Here is a 12058-nt window from a genome sequence, read left to right as displayed (position 1 = left end):
CTGTGAGACTCTTGCAATTAAGCACCAAAAAGCCAGAATGGGAACTATGGCTGAGCAACACAAAATGCTAAGGAACTCTGTGTCCAAGCCCCACTGCCAGGACCAAAAAAAAATGGGGTGGGTGGAATCCCTAACTGAAAATAGGAAATCAATTGCACTGTATATTATACATTGCCCAGATGGGTACATCTGAATTAAGACTGTGTTTCCTAGCTAGAATTGGTTCATGTCGCTATTAAGTCCCAGAAACTTGGTAGGCTGAGGCAGAAGGACTGATTGAATCTAAAAGTAGTTGTTCAGAGCCATCCTGGGTCACATAGGAAGACCCACCATCTCCAAAGCAAACAACAACCAAAAAAGCTGCATTTTCATTTTGTATCTGAACCTCAAGGCTCCCTTGCTCACGTTGAGAGCCCAGCCAATGACTCATCGGCACTCTTCAGCAAGAAGAGACAAAGGGAAACAATCAGACTGGAAATACAAAAGGATGTGCTGATTGAGACAGTGGTCACTTTTGACAATGCATCACTCCGTGCTTTCAAGCCCAGTTGGAATCATTTAGATAACAGCATTGGACCCCATTTTCCTCTTTGGACCCCCAAGGGAAGGCTATCGGAGCACAACAGGCCTAGAAGAACTTTTCTTCACCTTTCGCTCCTAGTCTCCAGTTGGAAAGAATTGGAGAATTCCCAGCTGTAGCCAGCAGCTATTATCTTGCTGTAGCTGGGAGGAGAGTCTGGTTCCATGGCTCCAAAAGCAGCATAAATCAACTTTTCTGGGAGAGGGTTAAGAAAGGGTGTTCAACAGCTGCCGCCATGGGAGGAGTGCATACACAACCGTACACCGGGCCACACACACACACACACACACACACACACATTGTTTGTCTTGGGCCCAGTTCCTTTACCCCCCTCCCCCAGGTGATGTTTACTTCTTTTCCACCCCCCTCAATTACACACTATCTTCTGCTCTTAACCCCACTCTCCAGCTTTGCTTTCAGAGAAGAAACTTGAAAACTCATCTGCTCACCGGGTGTATGGTTGATAGGATATAATGGGCCTGCCCACCCAGGGATATGAGTATTTTAACAGGGATCAAAGCTTTAAAGGAAAGGAACAGAGCTCTAAAAACTGTGGAATTCCAGGCATCCGCCAGTGGGAAGGGAGTGTTTAAACTGAGGGGCAATGAGGCCTTTTTTGGTGCACCTGAAATCACATCATGTAGACAGTCAACACCTTTCGAGCCACACCTCTGAGCTTGATGGCACACAGCGACTTTGTCTCCTCTTCTCTTACAGTGTATGACTTCTTTGTGGGCCAGAGGGGAGGGGAGGCGCCAGGCACACCGATCCCAATTCTCCCAAATGTATAAGCTATGATCAGAGAATGAATTATGGTCCTTTGGGAAAGAGTGTTCATTCATTCATCCCAGCCAGCGGGCTAGTGCAATGTAAATGGTAACTTTGTAAGTTGAAAGACTTAAAGCAATTTTGAAAATTGCATAATAATCCCAGGCAGAATTTGGCTCTGTGTGTATGGAAAATTAATAGACGCGGTTGAGATGCTTGCATTGTGAGTTGTGGATGGATAGCCTTTTCTTAGACCACGCACTATGGTTCGCCTTCATTAAATCTACAAAATTTACCGAGCTTCTTGTAAGTCAGAGAGTCCAAGGATTACAAAGAAAACAATTGAAATTTTTATTTGTGGCATCGTGTTGATTACTACAAATAAAAGCTTATTCTATCTTTGTTATAAGAGACTATTGATCTACATTCCTAACATATTTTTCATGCCTTTAGTCTATTGATTTTTTTGATTAGACTGATATACTGTATGTATAGCTAACATTTTGTGTCTTCTGCATAGGATATTTGGTTGTCTATAAAATTTAAGTTGTTTGCAGTTTACTGATTGAGCATATAGTATCTTTTAAATTCAAATGCCTGTTGATGCCCAGAGCATGACTCTATATGCCATAAAGCAATTCACACATATTTTACTTTGCTATGAATTGCTGTGGACCAAGAACACAGTGGGTCAGGCAATGTATTAATTGTGATGTAAAATGTATAGAATGTATAGGTAATTTTACCAAGTTTTTTGGGGTCTCCAATAAGCCATGGGTGTTTTGAAGTTGACCTTATTCATGAGTTTGCTTCCAGAAAAGTCCTTTCCTATTTCCTGCAGCACAAGAAAGGATATCAACATCTACAACCAGAGATGGCAACAAATACTTTCTTACTTCCCAAGCTTCGTCTACAGCCCTAAGTTCTAGGGAATTTCAAAATAAGTTTATTATAAGAAAAAGACATTCTCAGCACCACCCTAGCTCTAGCTATCATAGAGATGATGTGTTAGAAACTGTATTCTTTTTCTTCTCATTAACTCTATTTTTTGTGTTTTCTTTTCTGGTACTGGGATTGAATCCAGGACATAGCACTTGAGAGGCAAGTACTTTGTCACTGAACTACATCCCAGCCCTCTTTTTCTTTTCTATTTTTTAATGTTGTTTTTTTCTTTTTGAGACAGAGTTGAACTATGCAGCCTAGACTGGCTTTGAACTCATGATCGTTCAGTTACAGCCTCCTGAATGCTGAGATTACAGATGTGTATAACACTCAGCTCAGAACCATGTTCTCGAGAGGCAGTATAGTTAGGATCTGTAGCCAAAGGAGGACAAGAGAAGGAGCAACACTCCCAATCACGCACAAGCTTTATTTCCTACCAAGAAACTCGGGGCGTGGATGCTGTCCCTGAGCTTGTGCGCTCAAGGCTAGCACTCTACCACTTGAGCCACTTCCGCATCTTGGTGGCTAACTGAAGATAAGAGTTTCAAGGACTTGTCAGCCCCAGCCAGCTTTGAACATGATCTCAGCCTTATGAGTAGCTAGGATTACAGGCATGAACCCCTAGCACCCAGCACACTTAATTTTTTTTCTCTACACTTTAACTTGAGAGCTTTAGATGAGCAGGGGTTCATCTCTTCTCGGTGTTTCCTTTAATGCAGTGTACTTGTGCTGATTCATGGACAATCTATGATGTACTTAAGTATAAAAATTGAGAATAAGCAGTAAGAAACTTTTCTAGCTTAATGATATTGCTGTCACTTATGAGTATGTAACAACTTGACCCTACTACTGAATCTAAAATGGGTTTTAGATGGCCTTGTTTTATACCTCTTTTTTAATTTTCCCTAGCAAATCATTTTCATATTTTCCAAAGTATTTGTTCATATCTATTAGAAAAATAAAAATAATACAAAGCAAATTAACATTTCACTACAAATAGTTTGAGAAGCTTGCCTTAGTACAAGCACAGTACTTTGGTCCATAGCACTTGTTTAGTAAATGTTTTTCAATGAAGCCCTGTGATGTTTTTCTTTAAAAAAATACAAATTACTACATTCTTATTTATGAATAGCTCCTATTAAAAATCATAACACAGAATTTCTAACTAAAAAGAATTTTCATATAAAAATAGCACATAGGCTCACTCCTGTAATCCAAGCTACTCAGGAGGTCGAGATCTGAGGATTGTGCTTTAAGCCAGCCCAGGCAAAAAAGTTCGTGAGACTCTTATCTCCAACTAACTACCAGAAAGCCAGAAGTGGAGCTGGGGCTCAAGTGCTAGAGCAGTATCTTTGAGAAAAGAAAAGAAACAACAACACCAACAAAAGCTCAGAGACAGCACCCAGGCCCTTGAACCAGCACAAAAAAATACATGTAGGAACACTTTACTTCTTTCTTACTCAAAAACTATTCAGAAGACCTTAAATATGGTTTATACGAGATTTTGCTTTTCAGAAGATCTTAGTATAAATTAGAAACAGAAGTTGAACTCTATAGCCTTTGTGTTTTATTTTATCAATTATTTCCCCCATAATTTATATCATGTTTTCTGTTATAAATGAAACAGATGCTAGCCTGGGTACCTAAAGTATCTCCTTAGAGCAAGATGATAAGATCCAGAGGGAAGTATTGCTTCCTTGGAATGCCTTCATCTCATTCATCCTTACTACATGTCAGAAGCATAGCAAGTCTTTTCTGCCATAAATAAATTGTATGTCATTACTCAGAAGATTTACGCTCTGTTGGATGTCTCCAGTCTTTCTCTAACTCTTGTTAACCTTACGGTTACTACCAGATGGTTTGTTAGCAGCTTTTTGTCTGGTGTTGTTTTCAAGTAGTTTCTTAGAGAAGTATCCCGTCTTCTCAAATACATTAGAATAGTCAAAAGAGAAGAGCACTTGCAGTTAAAGGAGTTCGTTTTCAGGTCTTGTCTTGTCATTGTGAGTATCGTGGCCCTTGATCTGTAACTGAACACTTCCAAACCACATATTCCTTAACTGCTATAGATTGTGGCCTAAATGCTGTTTTCTCTTACCGCCAAGTATCTGAATTTTCATGCGTGGGAACTTCTTGAGGAAAGAAATCTACTTCTGTAGTCAGCATCCCAAACAGTACCCAAAATGGAGTAGCTTTACATTGAATGCATAGATAAATGCGCCTCTCACAATACAACTCCAATTAGAACTCCATGAGAAGTCCTTAGGAAAGATTTGTTGCTGGATCTGTACTCTTCTTAATCAAACCCATGTCAGAATATAATGGAGGGGGTTAACACACCTGTTCATGTATGGAATTACCACAACAAGACCCTTTTATGAGATTAATGTAAGCTAATTCCAAAACAAAATAAAATTAACAAAGAAGGGCTGGGAATATGGCCTAGTGGTAAAGTGCTCGCCTCGTATACAGCACCACATATATAGAAAAAGCCAGAAGTGGGCACTGTGGCTCAAGTGCTAGAGTGCTAGCCTTGAGCAAAAAGAAACCAGGGACAGTGCTCAGGCCCTGAGTTCAAGCCCCAGGACTGGCAAAAACAAAACAAAACAAAAATTAACAAAGAAATCTAATTTGTCTCCTAATGAGTAGAGTATCAACACATCATAGGAAGCAATAACGCAAGAGCAGAAATGAAAACAGTTATACTTCCAGTGTATTTTCTCACCAAAAATCTAAGCGTTTCTTTTAGACAAGGTCTCACTATATAGCTCAAGCTGGCCTCCAATTTACTATGAAGCCTAAACTAGCTTGCAACTAGCAATCCTGCCTCTACCTCCCTAGCTCTAAGGAGTAAACCCAATTACAGGCAGGTACCAACATGCTTGGCTGATATCGGAGATTTTAAATTTATTAAAAAATTTAAACATGCCAAGTGCTGGTGGCTCACCTTTACAATCCTAGCTACTCAGGTGTCTGAGATCTAAGGATCACAGTTCAAAGCCAACCACAGCAGGAAAGTTTGTGAGACTCTTCAAGTAACCACTAAAAAGGAAAAAAGTGGAGCTGTGGCTCAAATCATACAGTCCTTGAGTCAAAAAGTTCAGGGACAGCCCCCAGACCCTGAGTTCAACCCCCAGGACTTGCACAAAAAATGTAAGCGACTGAGGTTTTGATATTTACTCTTTAAGAGTATAAAATACTAAAGGCAAAATACTATATTTAAATACCAACGAAGGAAATGATCATCATAAACTCTTAGGAAGGTGTATTATTAATTTTTCCTTATTGAAAAATTGATATCAGTCCATTCCATGGAAATCTTCCTTGAATGTGTTACATATTTTTCTGCTTTTATGAAATCTAATCTGTCCTGCTCACGACAGTCTGTTATACTTATTTTTGTACTATGTTGTTAATATATAGAAATGATGAAACATTTTATTGAATATGTACCTATTTTATTGAACATTGGCCTGTTATGCATCATACAAGTTGATTCTTTATAAACTTTGGCAATAAATCCTACGAAGTTATCTTTTTCTCTTCTTCTTTAACAAATGACACGGAATGTATAGATTCATGCTGTCCTGCACTAGTTTGCCTTTTACAATTGTAATTCTAGAGTGAAAGGCTAGTCATTTCCAGATTGTTCCTTTAGTCTTAATGGCTCAGTCAATTGCTATTCATTCCCAAGTTGAGATGCTTTAGCTTAAGGTGCAACATAGTGATCACAAGAATCAACAGTGTTCTGGAATGGGCTTAACTTCCAGAAGCAGATAGTCCTGAGTCCAAATTCCATCCCTGTTACTTACTTACTAGCTGGATGACTTTGAGCAAAAGAACTCATCTGGCTGAGCCTTCACTTACAAAACAACTTAATCTTCTAAAGACAGCAGGATCTGGAGAAGGTGGAAAACTTGCACAAGGTTGCTGGGAATATTAAATATAAAAACTATGTAAGTAAAAATATATAATGGTGCAGTGGCTGTGCAAAACAGTATGAAGGTTCTTTCAATAACAATTTGAATTTCATTCCACATTTGAGTACTTATCCAAAAGAGTTGTCTGTGGTGGTACATACCTCTAATTGGTACTTGGGTGACTGAAGCAGGAAAATCCCAAGTTTGAGTTGTGACACGAGAGAGAGAGAGAGAGAGAGAGAGAGAGAGAGAGAGAGAGAGAGAGAGAGAGAGAGAGAGAGAGAGTATTTTGCCTTCACAATAAGAAAATTGCATTTGTGAAAACAAGAATGTACCTTGAGGAGATTATGCTAGGTGAAATAAGGCAGGCACAGAGGGCAAATATCGTGTGGTTCCACTTGCATGGGACATCTAAAATGGTCACACACATGGAAGCAGGGAGAGGACTAGTGCTTGCCAGGGGCTAGGAAGAAAAAGAAATGGGGCATACAGTTTCAGTCACATTATACAGATTTGCTCTACCTCATTGCACTTATAGTCAGCAATAATGTGCATGTGAATTTGTTAAAATAGTAGGTCTCATGTTAAGTGTTATTAGTACTATGGGATGGGGAGGGACTTAATATGGGCACCAGTGGCTCACGCCTGTAATCCTAGCTACTCAGGAGGCTGAGAGCTGAGGATTGGGGCTCGAAGCCATTCATTGCCCACAGTTTTTTGAACAGTCACAGTATTATAAGCACTGGCCATCTATAGGGGTGAGGGACAAATTCTTGTCCTCCAAGTCCTTAGCCAGATTTGTTTCTAACCACCACAATAATCAGGCACAACTGAGAACTTGCATTTTAGTTGTGCGTTCAGCATTAAGTCTGTCAGGATGGAAGCTTTGGGGAGTGTCAAATTATGAAGATTTATAGATTGAAAAGGGTCATACTTAGCAGATCTTAGCATAGACTTATTCTTCCTCCAGTCTCCCCTTAGAACAAGCTCATGTGGACGGCTGAAGTCTATTCAGTGACTGCCTGGGCCAAGCAAGAGACCTGCCACAGACCTAGAAATTCTCAGACATCGATTTGCCTTCCCATTTCCCAGGGCTTAACCTCGGTCGGTTGGCTTCCCCAATTACAATTACATTTCCAGACCTTATTTTTGGCCTTCCCCTCTATTCCCAGCCTTAGTAATGGCTCGTGTTTCCTGGATGTAACTACAGGAGCACAAATTCACTTCTGAACAACAACAACAACGAAAAATCTTTTCAAACTTGAGCAGTTTTAAACCTCACAGTCTTACTCATATATACTCGTACCGTTTCTAGTTTACTGCCTTATGGAAATATCATGTCATATTTACTTTCCTTTTCTGCTGCTCCTCAATGCTAGGCAGTACAACAACTCTTCTTCAGCGGAAAAAAAAAAGCCAATGATTTCTTCACAACTAGAAATAATGCCAGTTTCTCAGCTGGTACTCTATGTAGAGGGAAAACATTGATTCCCCACGTGGAAGGGAAAGTTCATCTTTCTTGGTGTAACTCTTCCCATGGCAAAAGGTCATTTAATCAGATGCGAGCAAGCCAGACAAGATGATAATATAAAGCAGGATTCCCTCTGCTTCTAAAACATCTGGGGTTTATCAAATACCCCTATACTACTCAAGGATGGGATCTGAGTCTGTTAAAGAGAAAGATCAAAGAATGAAGGATGGAGTTGCCTATTGTCCTTTTGTGTATTTTCACAATTCACTTCCTGACCCTGAGTTGGCAAGGTCAGCAGAATACATTGATTTTTTTTCAATAAACATTATTTTACATGATCAGATGCACATAGTCATTGCGCCTTTGTGTTCCTCTCCTAAGACAGAATACGCTTGTATGCAAGGTATTGGATATACCCGTAAACCAGCCATAATTCTGAGATGCAAGGAGATCTCAGTTTCTCACTTAGAATAATATTGATATACTTAAACACATTTATGGCATCCCCAAGGTTTTTTTTTTTCCCCCTCGTACTAGTACAGTATTAATATGGCTTCTCAAAATGGAGTCCGTATATTCATGCACTACATTTCTGTAGAGTTTACTCTTTGGGAGCATTTAAAAAAATAAATAAAAATAAAAACCCGGGATTAAAGTAATGGCAACACACAGTGCACTTTGAGGAGCTGACAACAAACCTTTTGATCTGACAAGGAAGGACTGAGCTTCGAAGACTGCTTAATAATCCCAGTTAAAACTGTCTCCTTTGAGAGTCGCAGATATGTTTAAGGCTTCATACTCTTCATGAAGAGTTTCCTTATAAACGTCTTCGTTTTTTCCCAACAACCCTATGGGGTAGTCCCTGCAATCCTATTGATGGAAAAAACAAACAATTCTGAGATTCAAGAGAACCTAAGATCACATAGTAGGACAGCAATGAAGCCAAGAACATACTTCAAGTTTAAAACAAAAACAAAAAAATTCCACCAAGCCATGTGGCAGTGCTTTAAATTCTAAATGTCATAGACAAAAACTTTGCAATGTTATCCAGATGTGTCTGGAAGGCTCAGGGGAATCAATACTCACCTTCAACAGCCAGGCATGAAAAATGACATGTTATGAAAAACATGCCAATTTGGAATTTACTAGATGAGAGGGAAAATTTGGGGACAACACAGACAGGGCCAGGTTTCAAAATATTCCTTGTGCCTCTTTACTTCACCGCCAACAATGACCTCTGCAGATAGAGAAAGTAAAATGTGGACAGAAGAAACAAGTTTGTATCCTACAATTCACTCAAGAATGGTGAGAGTTAAAACATGTGGCAGACATTTTGGCAATCACCCTTGCAGTTTGGTTTCAACTGTTTAGAGATATTTTTTTCTTCCTCATAAGTAAAAATCCGAAGTGTAAGTAGTTGGAGGGGGGAAAGTCTGTCTGTGATCAGTGAGGTAAATGAAGAAATCAAAATGATAAGTCAGAAAGAGGTAGCCTTTGAAAGGGTCTGAATTGCTCTTCCTCGGGTCAGTGGAATCTGACAGCTAATTATAGGAACTGCAGATGATAGAAAACACCGAAATTTCTGAAAACCTAGCTTTGGTAATGCCTCAGTAGAGAAAACTGGTCAGTTTCATTACAGGAAATTCCCAGCTTCCCTCAGGAAAAGTGGTTCCATGGGTCAGAGTCAGGCTTCATGCTTGGAATTAGGGGGTACGGGTCTGACCAAAGCTCTCTCTTCTTCCTGCCTTGCTCTGTGAGGAACACAGAGCCCCTCAAAGGAGAGCTCCCCACAGGAAGGAAAAGTTAGCCTAAGAGGGAGCTAAACCAATGAAGCTGACTTGCCAGGCCACCCAAGCAGTGAAGAAATTCATGGAGAGAAAGAAAGAAAGAAAAGACCCACAGCCGTGAGCAGAGCCAGCTGGGAGGGATGTTATTACTTTATTTCTGTTTTCTTAACTATGTGTGTGTGTGTGTGTGCGTGCGTGTGCAAGCGTGCGTGTGTGTTGAGGGGGAGGGAGGATTGATTGCACAAAAACGTCTGGATGCACAGCACTCGAGATGGAAACTTTTGTTGATATAATTTCTCCTAACTTTCCTACACCTTCCTTCCCTTCCACTGCATTTCCCCGGTGGCTATCAAAAGCTGTATATATCTGACCACAAAACATCCAGTCAGTTCAAGTCAAAAATGCAGCCAGCCATCTGGATTGACTCAAACTCTGTCTACACACACCAATTGGCTTGGGGGTAAAAAAATGTAATTCAGTGGAACAACTGGTTATTTTTAAAACAACGAGTTGAATTCAGACAACCATCCAATTAGTTGATTTCAAAATGCCTGTTTGGCGACATGAAAAGGGTTATTTTCAAAGGGCCTTGTGTGTGCATAAACAACCTGAATGCTATTAAATTGACGAGCTATTTTAGAATCAAGTAGATAAGGCCAAAGCAGCTGGACTCTGTTTATAAAGGGAAAAACCTGTTAGAGCAGCAGTCCATCAGGGGCTCCAAGGGTGAGAACTTCCGTAGTAAGGCCGAAGCTTTTCAGTTGACAGGGGCATAAGCATGCCTGGCTTTGAAGAGACAAATGTCTCCGTCCTTTCTTAGAGTCCCTCCCCACCCCCCCCCCCTCCCGGACATACTAAACCAGCCCAAAGGCCACAGATTCAAGCTCTAACTTGCAAAAGAGAAAAGAAAAAGAAAAAAAAAGGTGCCTGTATTCACTCTGCTCACCTAACATTTCCTAATACAGGACACGACAAAGTGAATTCCATGCTTTCTTTTTAAGCATACAGCCAGGAAGCCTCCTGTTAGCCACTTGAACCAATCCATAACAAGTTGGATCTGTTGAAACTACACAACTCTGTCTTCCTGAGCTCCCCCATCCCTCCAGCCTCACCCCTAAAATGTGCAAGTTCTTTCAGAATAAAAAAAAAAGATTCAGGGGATCCCTTCTGAAGAGAATTTTATTTGCACTCCCTGAGCTTTGTCATCATGGCCATTCAGCCACGTTAATCACGTAAGACGTTTTAGGGAAGCTCTCTTTTTCGCATTAGGCTTAAAACATCACCCCTGAGGTGGTGGCTGATGGTTCCCTTAGAAAAGATTCCTTTGACATCTAAGACACAAAGGACTTCAGCAAAGATGCCTAGTTAAATGAGCGAGCCTAAGTGCTGACTCTCCATCCCCAGTGACAAGCATTTATTAAGTGCAACTTTTGTTTCAGCTGAAGGTCTTACTTGGGTGTGTCTTAATCCCAAGTTTTGGGGGGTTTTGTTTTATTGTACGTGTGTGTGTTTTTCAAACATTTATTTTATCAGAAAGGATTCCCACAATGGAAGTATTCATGGTTCAGGCAATGGCCGAGTCTTTAGGTTTAAGACTAGTTAAGCTGGCCAGGTAGTGTTTGCACTGCTGCAGAAGTATAGAATGGCAGCCCTGGAGTTACAAGGGGCCCCTAAGCCCGCTCTTGCCTTTAGACATCCAAGCCGGAGGGATAGCCACGCTTTTCTTTAAGATTCTCCAAAGAGAGAAATTCCACATCTAGTTATTTTCTTGTAGAAAAAAATAAAAACAAACATGAAAACTCTAAAACCTATTTATAAGGGAAATGATACTAGAACCCATTATTTCAGTTATTTCCTTCTTGAAACATTTGCTTTCCTTAATTGAAACTAAGAAGAATTAATAAACAGTAAAGCCTTTGGGGGGGGGGGGAAGCCTTTCAATACAAGAATTTCTCCTGTTTAGGAGAATCTACAAAGGAAATGCTACCCGAAATGATGATGTTTCTTCTTCTTAAAAAGGAGATTTGCTTTTATCTTACAGACACTCTGAATCTAGACACATTTCCTTTTATGCTTTGCCTGTTGGAAAGCTCAGTCAAATACATAGCCCAGGCATTTTTAAAGTTCTTATAAGTGCTGGGGATATAGCTCAGGGCCTCATGCATTCTAGGCAAGTATTCTGACACTGAGCTACACTCCCAAGTCCCCCACTTCCTGAATATATGAAAACAGATATTCATAAAGTCGATTGCACTTAATAAAAAATATGGAATGCTTCCTGAATTTGCATGTTTTCCTAGCAGAGGCTTTGCCAGTGCTTTCTGTATCTTTGTGATTTTAGTATATGTGTTGCTGAAACACGCAATGGGGTCCACTTCTAGTCAATGCACAGGACCTCAGTCTCCCTTCATTTTAGTCTCCTTCCTTTATTCTCCCTTCATCTAAACTTCTTTCCTTTTGTGCCTTTGTTTTTATTGTTGTTTCTAGGTTTGTTCCTTTGTTTTGGTCCCTGCTTGTAAGCAGTCTAGTGAAACCACTGGCCATACTTGAATCTGGCTCTTTACCTTCTTATCTTAACCTCTGTGAGTCTCAG

General features: G+C 40.1%; 1 pseudogene; it reads right to left on the bottom strand.

Annotated features, from left to right (window-relative positions):
* Positions 1-11725: 11725 nt before the first annotated feature.
* LOC125344381 lies at positions 11726-11826 on the bottom strand (annotated as a pseudogene).
* Between the last annotated feature and the right edge of the window lie 232 nt (positions 11827-12058).

This window comes from Perognathus longimembris, chromosome 28 (assembly GCF_023159225.1).
Source record: "Perognathus longimembris pacificus isolate PPM17 chromosome 28, ASM2315922v1, whole genome shotgun sequence".
In the NCBI taxonomy this organism is placed as follows: Eukaryota; Metazoa; Chordata; class Mammalia; order Rodentia; family Heteromyidae; genus Perognathus; species Perognathus longimembris.
This window is presented reverse-complemented; position numbering and strand designations above follow the sequence as displayed.